A 16,249-nucleotide genomic window follows, 5' to 3' on the forward strand; every position below is an offset into this window, starting at 1 on the left:
TTTTTCTTTCTTTTTTTTGAATTAGCCTAAACAGATAAAGGGATTTCTGGTTAGATGTGGTGAAAACGGAGACAAACCGGTTTTATTTACATCTGCTCTCGGCTATGGCAGTAGGTTCTGGGTTTACAGCACAGGTAAATATTCAAATCAGTTTATTTTTTTTATCTGATCACTTCTGGTGATTAGATATTGTTAGTGATTGCAGTGAGTTTGAGAGGTGCTTTCATCTGTACTCACAGTCGTGCCTCCAGCTCTGTGTGTGCCTGAAAGCCATTGCTAATGATTGATTAAACTGGGGTGATAAAGGTTTGGAGAAACACAATTAAAACTCTTATCAGCAACCCACAACAAACAGAGCAGTTTTGCAACTCCATTTTTCTCCATCAGACTTACTGGTTACACTTATGTCTTTGCCGCCTCCATCAGTCACCCCCCCTTTTCCCTCCTCTGACGGGATGAGGACCACTGCGTGTCTTTGTGTGATGGAATCGTACGGTGGGACCCCTGGCTCTAGAGTCGGCCATTGTGTGGGTGTGTGTGGAGTGTGGGACAATGGTGGGAGTGGGGCAGGGCCTGGGACTGATTGTGTGTGGACTTGTGGGGCCAGGGACCTCTCATTGTAGTAATAATGGTGCAGAGTAGCTCATAGTTTGATGGTGCTTTTGACACATGAAGAGACTCCTCTTCTGCATTTGTGTTGAGAGAGAGAGAGAGAGTGTGGAGGAAAAAAAGGGAGCAGATTTGAAAAAAAACTTTCTTTTAATGATTTCTGTTGTTCTCTTTTCGCTGCTTCCTAAAAGCTGATGTACCTCAGAGATGTGCTGCCATTTATTTTTAGAAACACACTCACAGAAAGTGCAGCAGACAAAAGTAAAATATCCCATGTTTTCCTGCTATGGGTTTCCATGCGCGATTGCAAGCATATGGGTTTCAATCTCAGCAGCGGCTGTGATGATAAGCGCAGTGATTAGCTTTATCTGGGAAAACTCCCTTGCAGCGCTGACCACAGCAGAAGCCTGCATTTCTTCCTGTCCCAGATGAGTTTTACAACCAGGTTTGTGTTACAGGTTTATATGTCCTGCTGCGATCAGGCTCAGCCAAAACGCCTAAAAGCTTGAAACCGATAGCGTACCGCAGCAGAACTGGTCGTGCTCCAAAGACTGTTTGAGCAAACCGGCTGTTGAGACAGTTTGGCTGAGAAATATGTGGATGAATGTTAAGGAAGCCCCTTGTGTTGTTTTTGCACACACCAAAGAGAGTTGTTGAGATATTTATCCTGTTTTAGTCTGAGTTTATTTATTCAGGCCCTCAGATGAACACACTTGGCCAGATTTAGGCATCTGTTGTTGTAAAACTGATTATTTTTCTGTAATTATACCTAAAGTCAGCATGGACCAGTTGTCAGTAAGATTTAAACGCATTTTGAAAGCTTTGAAAAAGCATTAAATGTCCTATCTCACTATTCTTACTATTGGCTTAATGGTCTTAAAGGGCTTTTTTTATTGAGATGCAATAAAAAGTACTGGAGTAACCAGAGATGTCCCATGCTGTATGAAGTCGGTATAGGCTGGTCACAGGCCCCCTAATAGAAAGCATCATTACCTCATCAGCTACTTCCAGCATATTTTATTTATTACTCGGTAAAAAGCAGGAGGAAGCACTGGAAAATTATCAAATCCACATATTTACCATTTACATTTCATTAGTTAATTGTTTATATTGTTATATAAAAAATACTTCATCATTAGGGAGACACTAGATCATTAGTCTAAATGACTAATTGATGATTGGCTGCTTAAATACTGGAAAATCAGATTTTTCTTTCTTTTTTTATTTCAAAGTCATAGGGAAATCATATTTAAATGTAAAATCATTATGGCTAAAACATGTATATAAATGTACTCTTTATCAGACGATATTGTCCCAAAAATTTTAAATTTCTATTTAAAAACAAATCCTGTCTCAAGATCTGTGGGGGTTTTTTTCCGTTATCCTATGCAGGCCAGTTAGTTATATGTCAGCTTGTACACCTAAATTTGGCCAATCGTATATCAATGGTTATCTGTCAGTTAAACTTTTCGATCTTAGCATCTTGCTTCTTATGTCGCAGCTAATATACGCAACAGTTGGAATAAGAAGCATTTCCCATTGAGTTACGCATCCCAGTGTTCACGGGGATGGACGTCTGTGTCTTCAGCAGGCGTAGAGCTAACAGAACTGGCAGCGCTGCGAGGCGACGGCTCAAACATGTACGACTGTAAGCCTTCTACACCAAACGAAGCTTCTGCGGCCATGGCGTCCTTTTCGAAACATCTTCGTCCCCACTTTCCTCCTCTAAATAAAAAATGTATGACGGAGAAGACTCATCCACGACCTCTGACACAAAGCTCTCCTCCTCTTGCATGTTTCCCCCGTCCATAGCGTTCCAATGTTGTTTCTAGGTCAACAATTTAGTGGTACTTGTTCCCAATGTAATTTCCCATTGGGAACCAACTAGCACTAAGTTGCTAACTGATTAGCAAGATGCTTCCGACAAACCGACTACAATCAATCTTGCTTGCGAACCTTCCGCCACAACAATCCCGCCCTGTTGATAAACGACCAATCACATTCACTTTATTCACTTGTGTAAAATTTGGACACCACTCGGGAGAATTCAGAACTGCAACGGTTGGAACAGCCACTTCCCTACGACTTTAAATGGTAAGATTCATCATCGCTTGGAGCTTTCACTGTTTTCAATCTATGAATGCAGCTTGCAACACATTCTCTATTTTAATATAAAAAAATGAAACAGGTTAGAGACTAATCCCTTGGTTTAGAAACTTGTAATTCCTTTATTCTCCAGTGGATTTATCACTACATTTACTACCTCCATTTACATGAGAATCAACTGTAAATAAATATTTAGATGTGTTACAGTCCTTAAGCGGATAAGTTGATAAAAAAAAAAACATCAGAAATTGTTATTATATATATCATCACTCGGCATATAAGGCTAATTCACTAATCTTGTTTTGGGTATATCAGCCATTTTCAAGGTTTTCTTCAGTTTATTGTTCTGTAATTGGCTGTGCTTAAAAGTCACTTTTGTATTGAACACCAGGCAGATACACTCACATTTTATGAGCCTAACAGCCCTTTGACTGACACTGGGCTTCATCCTTAACAACTTTTAACGAGGGTAACAGCCACAGAAACAAACGCATAACATTTTGTATAGTTTTGGGGGTTTTTTTCTTTAACCTGTTGCATCAAAATGGATCCTCCCTGCATTTAATTCATATACAGCCTCATGCACTGTGTCCCTCTCATAAACATCTTCAAGTTGAATTGGAAAACACAAATTTATTTAGTTTCACTTCATGTTAAAACAACCTTCTGGAAGTCTAGAAAATGTTTATAAAGTTTATCTTGTGTTTTAGATGTATTTTTATTCACTTTCTGCCTTGCTAATGTTGGTTTTTACCCATAATATACAAGTAATGACGCTGTTTGGTCAGCTAAATGGCTGGTTACACTGAGATTTTCAAAACGGCCGCAGAAACCGGGTTTATAAACAGATTCACATCCTATTTTGCACATTTATGTGACCAAGCTGTTTGTTTGAGGACCTATGAAAACATGGACCAACCACCCCATGTGCCTTAGACTCTGTAATCGTCTTGCATTTACCCTGAATGCACTTTCAGGCAGAGGAACACAAGCACTTCTGCCCCACCAGCAGACAGAGTGTCACCTTTACATGAAGCACTGAAGCGACCAGGTTCAGAAAGATTCCCAGACGGCTGGTCTGTAAAGCTGAAAAACAGTTTTGCTTATTTTCAATGCTCATAAAAACCCGTCCTGCTGTTTTTTGTGTAAATGTTTTTGAAATGTCTCATTCCAGCCTGTCCCCGTTTCTGTGCTTTTCCGGTTATAAATATTTGTCATGAAAGTTTTGATGCGACCCTCTGTGATGCTAAGTAGACAAATGACTTCTGGTCGGAAGGCAGTCTCATGTGGAAATGTTTTAGCGAGGAATGTGACCAAAGGGAACAATGTGCCCAGCCAGTCGTCACTAATGGACCTCTGCTCCATTAGTCCAACGTCGCCCTTGACCAGAGAGACCACAGCCAGCAAGGCCCCGATGCTTGTGGCTGCACCCCCAGTGGTGCGCTGTTCCTACCTCTTCCTCAAATGTTACTTTCCTATTATCGTTTGATTAGTTTGATGCTACAAAAACTCCCTTTTTTACTCCCATGTGAGATGAGTCTACTTCCACCGGACCCACTTAGACCTTTATTGGTTATCATTCAGGACAGTAATGGACTGGGTCTGCATGTGTGAACAGGACGTAGCGTTGATGAAATACTGTAGCTCTCTTGAAGAACATATTTGTGGCTGCTCATACAGAAAAGACACACACACACTCACGCACAGGCTGCAGCTTTTTTTATATGAATTCTTGGACCTCCCACATTCCTGCTTAGAAGGTTAATAGTTGCCGGCTGTGCTGCATTACACACGAGGGAGAAAACACAATGCTTAGCCTCTCTTCAACATGTTTATATCACCAAGGATAGTATGCATTCTCGCAGACTAGATTAATGTGAATCACTAGAATGCATCTGATTATAAGGTGCCAAAAGTTTGTCTAAAAAAAAAAGTAACAGTAGGCATATTAGTTCATCATACATGCTTCTCTTTTTTAAATGAGTATCAAAATTCCTGTTGAGAATGCATGGTTTGACCTGCTCTGTTCAGCAGCTGTCTGCTCATGCATGTGTGTTTGTAATGTAATGAGGGGACTTTACACAACCCCACTGTTCACATTCTTCTCTAGAGGTGACTAAAAGGCACGCAGTCATGAAACAATATGTAGAGTGTATGTATTCGACGTGGGCAGCTCTTTAAAGGTAACAGACCTTTGTATGTCCGCGCTCGTGGGTGTATGTAACAGCCTCTCGGTGACGGCGGCGCCAGTGAAACTGATCCGAGTCCGATGACATCCACACACACACATCCACACTTGGCGATAGGGTAACTCTATGCCTCTGATCCCTCTAGATGAGAGGTTTTATTTTGGAGCGGAACAAAGCAATGTCCTTTAGGTTAGAGCGCGGACTGTCACCTTGCTACTGGTTAGAATATAATCAGGGTGTAAGCTGTCAAGACTGTGACAGCGCTTAGGCACTTAGGGTTTGTCATTCAAGTATGAAGCCAACTGTTACAGCCCTGTTTTCAAATACAACCCTCCACCTTTGACCAGTTTCCTCATTCCTGCTCAAAAGGCACATCCCCACAGCAGGATGCTGCCACCACCAAGCTTTACCATGGAGACAGTGTGATCAGGGTGTTGTTGTGTTGGTTTGCTATCAGGAGTTGTGTGAAAATTTTGTCTCCTCCCCTCACATGATTACTCTCTCTTCTGCAAAGGCTAGATTTATGATTTAGACAACTAATGCTGGTGCTGTCAACACGTGGGGATTTCCGGAGCTTCTTCAGAGTTTCCATGGATCTCTTTCCGTCTACTTATATTGATGCTCTATTGCAAAATTTTTTTTTTTTAACCCAACTGCTTTAAAGTTTTCCACAACCTTCCATCTGGTCTGTGTGTTGTTTAGTCTTTATGATGCTATCTGTTTACCAGTCTTGTCTAGTAAACCTCTAAGGCTTCAAAGAAGCAGCTGCATCTACACTGAGATTATATTACTTGCTGACAAACTGTTTAATAGTTGGGTGACTTCTGAAAGAAACTACACAGGATTTTATTTAAGCCTATTAAAGTTATAAGGGGCTAAAAAAACAAATGTGCTTGATACTTTTCGGATTTTATTATTATGTAAAGCAAAAGTGCTCCTTTTGTTGTCTGTCACAAAATCTTCAAATGATATGAGCAGTTGCATTACGGGAAATTACCTGAACAGGTATTCCTGCTTTATACTTTAGGAGCATCTCAACAGGACCAGACGCATGAAATCTGTTAATTCTGTCTCCTAATGTGCAAGAACCAAAATATGTAGTGCATAATTTGTACATATGCAGAATATATATTTTTTAAATGTTCAGCCTCTGTAATAATGTGCTTCTTTTTGCTCAGACTGTGATGAGGGCTGTCCTGTCCCTCCATGCCACAGGCTGTCTGATTTTTAGCGGGGTGGTGAGTGGCGCTCCTAACCCCGCTCTAACCCCTCATGTCCAGTGCAGGCAGCGGACACTCCCTAGAAAAAGCCAGCAGTGTTCAAATAGTTCCCCTGGCTATTTTTATCTGGGAATCTGCCTCTGTGTTGGACCCAGTAAGTGAGGGTGGAGGGCAAATATCTAATCTAATTCTGGATTATGGGAAGTCACCAAAAGAACTTCTGTGCCACTCACAGTGTCGATATTTGGTGTGTGTGTGTCTGTGGTTGGCTGCCGGGTCTTGAAATGCTGTCTGGCGCCAAGTTAAACTTTCTCCCTTGTCCCCCCACCCCACCCCCACCACTCTCTTGCTCCCCCTCTCTCCCTTGTCCTCGCTCTCCCCTTCTCTTCACCCCATGTAAGGAATGCAAGATCACGTTTTGAGTTTTTGTTTCAACCAGTCATTGCTCTTCCTTTGTCTGTGTGTCTTTCACATGGACCGTGATGGTCTTCACCTTATTCCTCCATGCATTGTCGCTGCTCTTTTATTGATTTTTATTTGGTGTAAAGCTGATTGAACTAATTTCAGATGTCATTGAGACAGGCATTTGCATTCAGCTTAGAAAAGAGGTTGGATGTTTTGTCATGGAAATGAACGATGCTCTGCTGATCTTAATGTAAAGTTGTTAGGTTAAAAAATCAGGTTACGGCATTTGGTGTTAAATGTTAAATTTTCAGTAGGAATCTATTTGGAGCATTATACCAAAAATATATTTAAATTTCGTCAAAGGCTATTCAAATTTTGAACCTACGCATATTCCAGAGATGGGGGGATCTGGAGACATCAAGTCATCTCTTTGTCATGTATTTGTTCTTCCCAGCCACTGAACCAGCTGAATCCAATCTGGTTTAACCTGTGCAGATTGGACTCACCTGGTCAGAACAAATACATGACATAGAGATGACCTGAACAATTCCCTGACAAAGGAAAGATAAAGGTTTTGCTGATATCTTTCTAATGAGTAGCACTCTCTGTCTCTCTTGCAGCCCGAATCAACTGTCTAATTGTCTTTGCATGTTGTTTTGAAAAAAAAAATCCTAATTAAAATTGCAAATGTTTGAACAGTCCACTGAATTGAAAGGAGCTACTTAAGGTAATTTTACTGAACCCAATTTGGTAATGCCTAGACCCCATTTACTTTAAGTGTCAATGAATTTCAGTAAAAGCAGCAATGGTTAGGTACTCCTTCCTGACTAACTGCTCTGATTGCATCACTTTCTCAAAATTCATCGTATTAAAACACACTTTTGCTACAGTTAAGGAACCCATCACTAAAACTTCACAGAACATCACTTTAAATGTATCATAGCATCTTTTTAATAGTTCTGCCATTAGCAGGTGTTTATATAGACGAGACCCATAATTGCGGCAGAATGACCCCTCTGTTCAGCTGCACTAGCAAGTTTAGATTGAGGGAATAACTGGAGTTAACCACAGAGAGGACATCCTCTGTTATTTGTCCACCATGAGTGCTTAATCTAATTTGAGCTTTCTGGACAAGTCTATTTCCAGGCACTGTCTGCTAGATTTAGAAGCACAAACCCGCTGTCTCAGACCAAATTAGACCAATCAAGGCTAATCTGCAATCAAAGGCCTGTTGCTGAATTCTGCGCTTTAGCAAAACTTGTGACTCTTCAGCCAGATGGGCTTGTTCTGCAAAACTTGTTTGTGGCATGTTTTTTCTTAACCCTGTGGGGACAGTCTAAAGCCAGTTTCCAAAGAATATGCTACATTGTGGAGATAAGTCAACTCGTCCCCATATGGAGAGTTCTCCCCAATGGGTGGAGGGTTAGGTTCAGGGCTAAAGTGTGGATGGAGTTTACGGGCTAGGTATGTGTTGGTAATTGGTAGGGTTAGGGTCTAGTTTGGGCTATAGAAGTAAATGGAAAGTCCCCATAAGGATAGAGGGACATAACACATGTCTTTGTTGAGTGCAGCAGATTCTGCTTTTTATCTCAGACTCTTGTATTTGCCTGCAGATGCAGACGTCCCTGCAGGGGAGTGAAAGCTTTTTATGTATCAGTTGACCCTCCTGTCCCACCATCCTCTCCTCCCTCCTGCTATCATTTCTTTGTCACCAATCTATGAACTAATACCCCAGTGGCAGCTCCTCTTCCATTAGCCTGCTCCTTCTCTTTCCCTCATTCCCGCTTTATGTCACCCTAACTCCGTCCCTCTCGTATTTTTTCTTTAAGCCAGCACAGCTCAACAAGTAAATGTTTCATACTCATGAGAAAAAAATCTCCGTTGACAGAATATCAGTGTTATTTAACCTTGATCCGAGTAACCTGAAAGCTGAGGGTTGATTGTAACTGCATGCAGCTTTATCTTGATCATCTTGATTTCTTTTCATGAAATGTGGTCTTAAAGGATATGTTTTATTGGATAACTGTCTTTGCAAACATGTTTCTCTCTTCTTAAACGATCTTCAGACTTCCAACCTTACTAATGCGCTCCCCTTTCTTTGTGGACAACAGCTTAAGAGAAACTGAATAATGTATTGGATTATTGGAAAAGTATTTATAGGAAAGCAAACTGATTAAATTTTAATAGGAAAAGCAGCCAATCTTCCAGCTCACATGTACTCTAAATCAGGCGGTATTTTGCAGAAAGTTTGTCTCTGTGTGCTCTGTATTTCACCACTTTTGAGCTCTTTAGGTTTCTTGACGTAAAGCGTAGCTCTTTTTAGAAGCGGTGCAAGTGATTTGATGTTCAGTTAAATAATTGATGTGCTACACTCACTCAAGGACAGGGACTTGGAGGACATGGCTGTTGTTCCTGTGCATTAAAATCTATTTGGCTTCATACATTTTTTGTTTCAAACCAATTTCTTTTCTGCAATATACTTTGCTAAGAGTGTTCTACAGATTTTGTTTTCAAATAAACTAGAGATCAGTTTATAAACATTGATTTTTCTGTTATTGTTATATAAACACTGGCCCCCATACAGGGCTGATTTACAGGCCCATAGCATTACATATCCTCTACCTTACTTGGTTTCAAATTAAACCAACTTTTGATTTTTTTGTTGCAAAAAAAAAAATCATCATCTTAGCCTCATCTCCCCAAAGCTAACTTTTTTAAATTTTTTATTTTAGGTCCCAGTACAGTTTAGCCAATGGATAAATGTATTTTCATGACAGATGCACAGAGCAGCGCTCTGCTGCTTGGCATGTACATAGAGTTTAAATGGTTGTTATGGAGACAGTAGCTCAGGTAACCTCTTGTAATAACCAAGGTATGCTGCAATTTTGTATCAGCGAGTTTGTAAGATGTCTTTTACCTCCATTGCAATTCTGCTAACAATGCATTGCAGAGATCTAAAGGTGGGTTTTATCTCCAGCATAGTGATTTTAACCCCGTGGAAAAGGAAAGTAAGACACTGTCATCAACTTAAAAAAATAAATAGCTCTTAGCAGTGCTTTATTTATTTATCAATTTATTTATTTATTATACATATAGTTTGGTTAACAATTATTTTTGCAAAATTGGGGTTTAAATATTATTTTAATGATCAAATTTTTCTGATTTTTATTTTTTTTTTATCAAACCACTCCTTCATAGCTAGCACAGTGATGTTGGTTCATAAAAGTTGTTCCTAGATGTTGACTCATAACTGATAAACTCTTTCTCTGAGTAACACCACTAGCTGAAACATTTTGCCATATATTTTCGTTGTTTGTTGTGATACTTGATTTTTTTTTAGAAGCAGTTTTCACAGCGTGAATTTCGTTGCCGTTTGAATTAAGGTCACCTTGAGTTCTAAAGTAATACAAGTCATTTGACATTTTAATATGAAACTTAAGTGCCAAAAAATATTGTTTTATCAGATTACATAGGAAACAAATCAGAGATTAGATCTTTAGGTCCTATTGCCCATCCCCAATTGTAACTAATATGTTTTTCTTTTTTGTTGTTTGTTTTCACTGAGTTGTTGTAGGTGTTGATGGCTCTTGGCAGAAAGGATCTCATGTAGTGCTCTGTTTTGAACCGTACCTTGAGAAGTCTTTGTCTGAAGACATTCTGTTTATGTTTACACAATTTGATTAAGTGGATGTTCTCCACAATGTTTATTATTTTTAGAAGAGTTATTCTTGAAATCCTCTCCAGGGTTTCTAGAGGAGTTGGTAGAACAGAGCAGATCCTTATCAGCTTGGTAAGCTTCTTTAAATCATTTGCTTGGGTGCTGTTACGCCAGCAAATGATGGAAGAAGAGATCACCCTCTCCACAACAGACTTTGTCTTTTTACCAACAATGAAGAACCCATTTAAACTACCCTTTTGAAACCTTGCAGAGGACGGTTCGAGCACGTAACCGAAATAACCGTTGAGTGTAAATGGAACACAACTGAACTGGACTGTGCCAGACACAACCGCTAATCTAGTACTAGTTCAACAGTAGGGCTCGGCACGGTTCATCTGTGGTTCAGTCTCTGATAACAAAGAGCACATGAGCAGACCGCTTCATCTCCTATTAACAGTCAGCTGACTCATTTCGCAGGTTTTCTGCCTTTGCAATTCACAGATCTCTTCATCTGTTCACAACATGATCTTCTTCTCAGCTTATTAACAATAAATGGAATCAAAAGAGCGTGGTGCGACCTGGGATAACCGAGGCTCTCATTGAAATTTGGGCAGAAGACACTATCCAGGCAATAAGTTCCTGAATGGTATGGGCGCTGCCATTTTGGTTCGCGTTATTCCCGCCTTGAGAGCTGTAGCTTGGTCCGAACTCGTCACGGATCGGGTTTCAGATGGCTAGTGTAAATGGGGAATAAGTTTACTAAGGAAGTACAATCTGCTCTATTCCTTTTTGTTGACCGTTTTACAGTTGCTTCTCCAGTCAAGTCTGTTGTCGAGCTGAACATTAAGGTATGTATACTTCCCCATCAGCTCCACGTCTTCTATATTAGTAGGATTTTACTTGTTCCTGTTTCTTCTGAAATCTACGATCAACTACTGGTTAAATTCTGAAGGCTGATCTTTCACCCGGCACTAATGAGGCTTGTTCAATTGGTGAAATGGCAAAAAAGGACAAAACTTTTTCTTCATGTGTGCACCTTGCCCCTGTGCTGTACAGTAGACTTGGCCTCGGTCACAATAGTATTATCCCTGTCCATTTTTAGTATCAGCCGTGGCCCAGAGAAATTACGTAACAGCCAGGCAGCTGAATCCGGTGGGTGCACGCACATATAACCCTGCCGCACAAACGCATGCAGTCATTGTTTTTTATGGGATTAAGGCTTTTGAGAACAGGGAGCTAGATCCCCTGACCAGTCACAGGGTGAGAGGGGGAATATGAAAGCAGGGAAGAATTACAGGAAGGCATGCAATGGGGGGGATTTTCAAAGCCTGGAGGCAGGGAGGGCGGGACAACAGGTTTAACTTGGGAAACCACAGGTCTGATGGTTGGAGAGAATTAGGCCCGGTGTGGTTGGTCTTAGGTCTGGGTAAGAAACTGTTAGGAGACGAGCCGTCTGGCTGCAGTAAACGGGTGTGTGCAGATAACTAAAACGACGCTCGTGCAAAGACTTCATTTATGAGATTTCTACTTTAATCCCCAGCAGCACATTACGTTATTCAGGTTGCAGAAAAGCAGACTTTATTTGCATATTTTCTGTGACATGCAGCGTCTGGTTTTAAACTGTCAGCATGTGCACTTGTAGTAAACGGTACTATTATGTATACATGTTTCCTGGGAAACAGGACCTCAGACCCCGCAAGTAGGTGCCAATCAAAACACCACACCCTTTACCTCAAGATGGTAGAAAACGAAAATGCTGTAACCATTATTTTAGAAAAAAAAAGTATTTTCTCATACACACAGCTAGTATGCAGAGTCTCTGTAATCTTTCAGATGTTGTTTAGCTGCTCCTTAGTCGGTTAGCGTCCAAGTGCTGTGTTCGTGTGGGTGTTAGTTGGATTTATGTGCTTGTCTTGCCAAATAATTAGCCAGGTTCTGGGATAAGGTGCTCCCTTGGCCTTAGTTTAGTGCTTTAAACAGGCAGAGAGAAGAAGTACGAGGGAAGATAAGAGACCTGTGTGTTTGACTCATATCACCCATTTAGGCTGCATCCCATGTCACACTTAAATCCTCATTCTCACCACACTTTCCTACGTCACTAATAGTTTTGGTGTCGCAAACACTGGGGGGTTTTAGCAAGCACAACTGTAAATGAAAGGGTTGGCTTGAAAGATAACCTTTTTTTTTTAAACAACCTGTTTTGGAAGGTAGACGTCATTAAAAATGTTTTTAACTTTTTTATATCAAAACAGCAGACATTTTCCAGAAGCTTAACTATCTGGGCTCTTTGCTCCACACAAATGAACATGAACACTTGTTAATAATATTTTTAAGTATTATTGCCTTTTGCATATATTTTTAACTAATAGTTACAAACACAGAGGTACATGCTTTGGTAAGCAACTTGGGGTTAACCAGGGAAGGAGGATGCTTTATTCCAGTCCACAACTTTCAGGTTTTCTGACAACTGTTCAACTTATTAAGCCAAAGATAAGTTAGTTTCTGGTTACCCTTCAGTTTCTCTGTGCTTCTCTAAAATGTTTAAATGAAAACGCCGTGTTTTTTTTTGGCCCTTGATTTGACATTATTACATCGTGTTCTACTCACCCATATGAGTTTTTTGTCATTTGGAGCTGTTCTAAAAACGACTTGAAGGCACAAACTAAACTGTTCATAATTTATCATTTATGGTACGCCAGCATTCATAACATGTAGGTTAATCACTGTCTGCCAGACATCCATGGTTATACTTTTTATATTTATATCTTTTAAAAACAAAGCGGTGCGTGTATGACGTCATTCGGGCGCGCCGGCTACCGTTCAGTCATCCTGTCCGCTGAACTGCTGCTAGTTTTACTCATATGCCTGGAAGATGTCTAGTGCTACTACCTCAGATGATCTCTCTCTTGAAATGGAGTTGAACGATTCAGATTAGCTAGCCAAATGAAGAGAAGGGGTAGAGCGTAGCCGCCTGTGGCCCGGGCTGCCTGTTATGACTCCAGTCCGGTGTGCGGATGACGTCATACACACTCCGCTTTGTTTTTAAAAGATATAAATATAAATAATATAATCGCGGATGTCTGGGGGACAGGGATTAGCCTACATGTTATTAATGCTGGCGTACCATAAAGAATAAATTATGAACAGTTTAGTTTGTGCCTTCTAGTTGTTGCCCATAGGAAGACATTACTTGGATATAACCTAACGGAATATCTTCAGAACGGCTCCAAATGACACAAAACTCATATGGGTGAGTAGAACATGATGTAATAACATAAAATCAAGGGCCCAATGTAAAAAAAAAAAAAAAAACAGCGTTGCCCTTTAACTTCTACGTATAAAATACTATCCTATACAGTATAACTAGGTCCTAATCAAAACATGCAGTTGCAGGGATTTGTGACATGCAGTAGAGGTGTTACGCATTTGTTAGGCGCATGCTGCTAATCTGCTTTTTTCAGTGACTGCCACTGTGGTGTCCTACAGTAATAGTTGTTCTATTATTGTGCGAAATGCTGCTCCTTGCCATTTAATGGTTCACTAGTCACAATTTGAGTCATCCTTTGAGTCGTAGTTTAATACAGAAGCAGTCACTTGTTTATGTTTCCTCAATTACCCAACAGAGGGGGAAAAAATCCTCCAGAATAATTATTTCTTTTTCAAATGTACAGAGATGTGTCTTTATTAGAAGAGCTTGATAACTCTGAACTTTATACAATCACAGATTTAATGCCGATATATATTAGAAATATATATATGGATCAATAGATTGGTGGTTTTATAGTTGTATTGTTCTGCTTTATCAATCAGCTGGAGAGACTATCCCTTTATAGGAAATCCTGCTGATACTTTAGATACCTCATAGTCTGACTGTTTAAATCACATTTAAAACAAAACCTCGTGTCTATCACATGATTAGAATGTAGTTGGTTCATAGAGGTGAACAATATATTCTATGTTCATACAGATGTACCCACATAAACACCCAGCACACTGAGGTAATGCCTCATGTTGTGAGTTTCACCAAGCGGGGGTAATCGGTGTGTGTATACACTGGACTCTTACATAACCCCATCCAGGCAGTAAACCGACAGAAGGGAGAAAGTTCACTGCTTTCACAGTCTCTCAGTCATATCTGCGTGATCTCGCTTCCTCCCCCACGGCTCATTCATTTCTCTTTTCAAATTTTTTCCTATTCAGCAGTCCTTCTTCTGTACCTGAAGATTTTTTTAAGTCTTCATATGCAGATATATACAAAAAAAGCCAAATCTTTATGATTTTTTTTTTATTTCAATAACTTTATGTAAACATAATTGGTCATAAAGAAAACTGTGCTGCCCCTAGCTTGGTAGAGATTGTTTTGAGTCACAGAAAATGTACAATTTACATACTTATCCACATTTATGCATCCAAAGATGAATGAATTTTCACAGATAAAAAGTTGGAATTTTCAGTTTTGACATATATTTATTGAAAAAAAAAAAAAAAACATTTGAATGGTCAATATCTGGTGATTTTAAAAATATTTTTATTAAATAGCATATATATTGCCAAATGACATTATTTACCAAGCCTTAGCCTACGATGCTAATTTGGAGTATAAATGTAATTATGCGCTTCCATCTCTTCGCTCTTCCCCGCTCCGCTCTTGGCTACTCCACCAAACTTACTAGACATTTTTAAGCTGTTATGTTTCCAGATTTGTGTTCAGTGGGGCAGCCATGCAAAGCGATGCAAGGGATGTGCTGCTTTTTTTCCAACAGGCTCAATTATGGCGATTACAGGGACGTGACACTTTTAGGTGGATGCACAACGATAAGAAATCCAAACGTTTCAGTGTTGTTGTATCATGACTAACAATCGGGAACTGACAAAGCTTTTTTGTTTGTTAGTTTGTTTAAAAAAGCTGTTTTAATTGGTCCTTAAAAGGACTGTTGATTCATTTATTATTCATCTTCCTCTGATTGCTCCTGCTGCCTCAGCCCGGCTCTGGTGCTCTCTCTGCCCAGGTTCTTTCTCTCGTCCAATGAAGCTCCTGTCTGAGCTCCAAACACTGCCTACCTTTACCTCTGCTGTCCTGGTATCCGCCCCCAATTTGAGATAGTTTGCGGTCTTGGTCAGACTGAAGCAGTGTAGCTCCTGGACTCCTGAACTGGGAACATCTCTCGACATCTCTCTTTCCGTAATAAATAAAGCACCGTGAATCACTCTGTAAAATCCACTTCCGCCATGTTGAGATAAACCGGAAAGTGGACAGAAGCTCCTTTTAATCGAGAGGTGGTGAAGTGACAGGAATGGAGGTTATCGCCCATCGTGGGAATTGCCATGTGAGCTTATGTGGCAACTTTGTTTACGTTTATAATGTTTTCCCTACCTGCAGCAGATTTAAGGCAACACAGATCAGCGAAGCAGGGTTCATTAGGGATGCACACGCCAAGTATATTGATACGGGTTGTTTCAAGTGGAGCTTACCACAACATGATGAGGTAATGCCCCACATTTTAGTTTTTGGGTTATTTCAGCATATGGTCATGGAGAAAACAAAATTTTCTTTTTTTCGGAATACTGCTTGAAGAACAAACAAATGAAAACAAGGTTGATCTCATAATTTTTCCACAACTGTGATAGACCTGGTCTGAGCAGGTTTGTTGTTGTTTCACCGTCTTTAATCCTCGCTGCTCTTTAGCAGGGGCTGATGACCATGGCCTGTTGCAGGTAAGACACTGACCATTTGAAAGTACTTAAGACAACCCCATTAACCAAAAGAAGAACAGAACATCCCTTTAAGCTGATGTAGTCTGCTCTATAATTCAAGCAGAGAGGTTGTGTTTCTTGCCCTGGATTCACCTATCCTGCCTCAGCAGAAGCACTCGCTGCTTTGAATGGGGAACACAGTGTCTCATATATGTCAATGAAGGAGTTTATAATGAAACTGGGGATGGAAATTAGATTGACATGTTATTATATAACCTACTTTTGTGTGTGGCTATGGCAAAGATGCAAGAGCACAATGAGTGCTGCTGTGTGCCAGCGCAGAGCGGCTGCGTTTGTCTGGTGGTCCA

General features: G+C 40.2%; 1 protein-coding gene across 1 annotated transcript in view; it reads left to right on the forward strand.

Annotated features, from left to right (window-relative positions):
- erf (Ets2 repressor factor) overlaps positions 1–16,249 on the forward strand; it is a 62,366-nt gene that overhangs the window by 3,640 nt on the left and 42,477 nt on the right. The window lies entirely within an intron of this gene.

Source organism: Cyprinodon variegatus, unplaced genomic scaffold (assembly GCF_000732505.1).
Source record: "Cyprinodon variegatus isolate N-32 unplaced genomic scaffold, C_variegatus-1.0 Scaffold1234, whole genome shotgun sequence".
Classification (NCBI taxonomy): domain Eukaryota; kingdom Metazoa; phylum Chordata; class Actinopteri; order Cyprinodontiformes; family Cyprinodontidae; genus Cyprinodon; species Cyprinodon variegatus.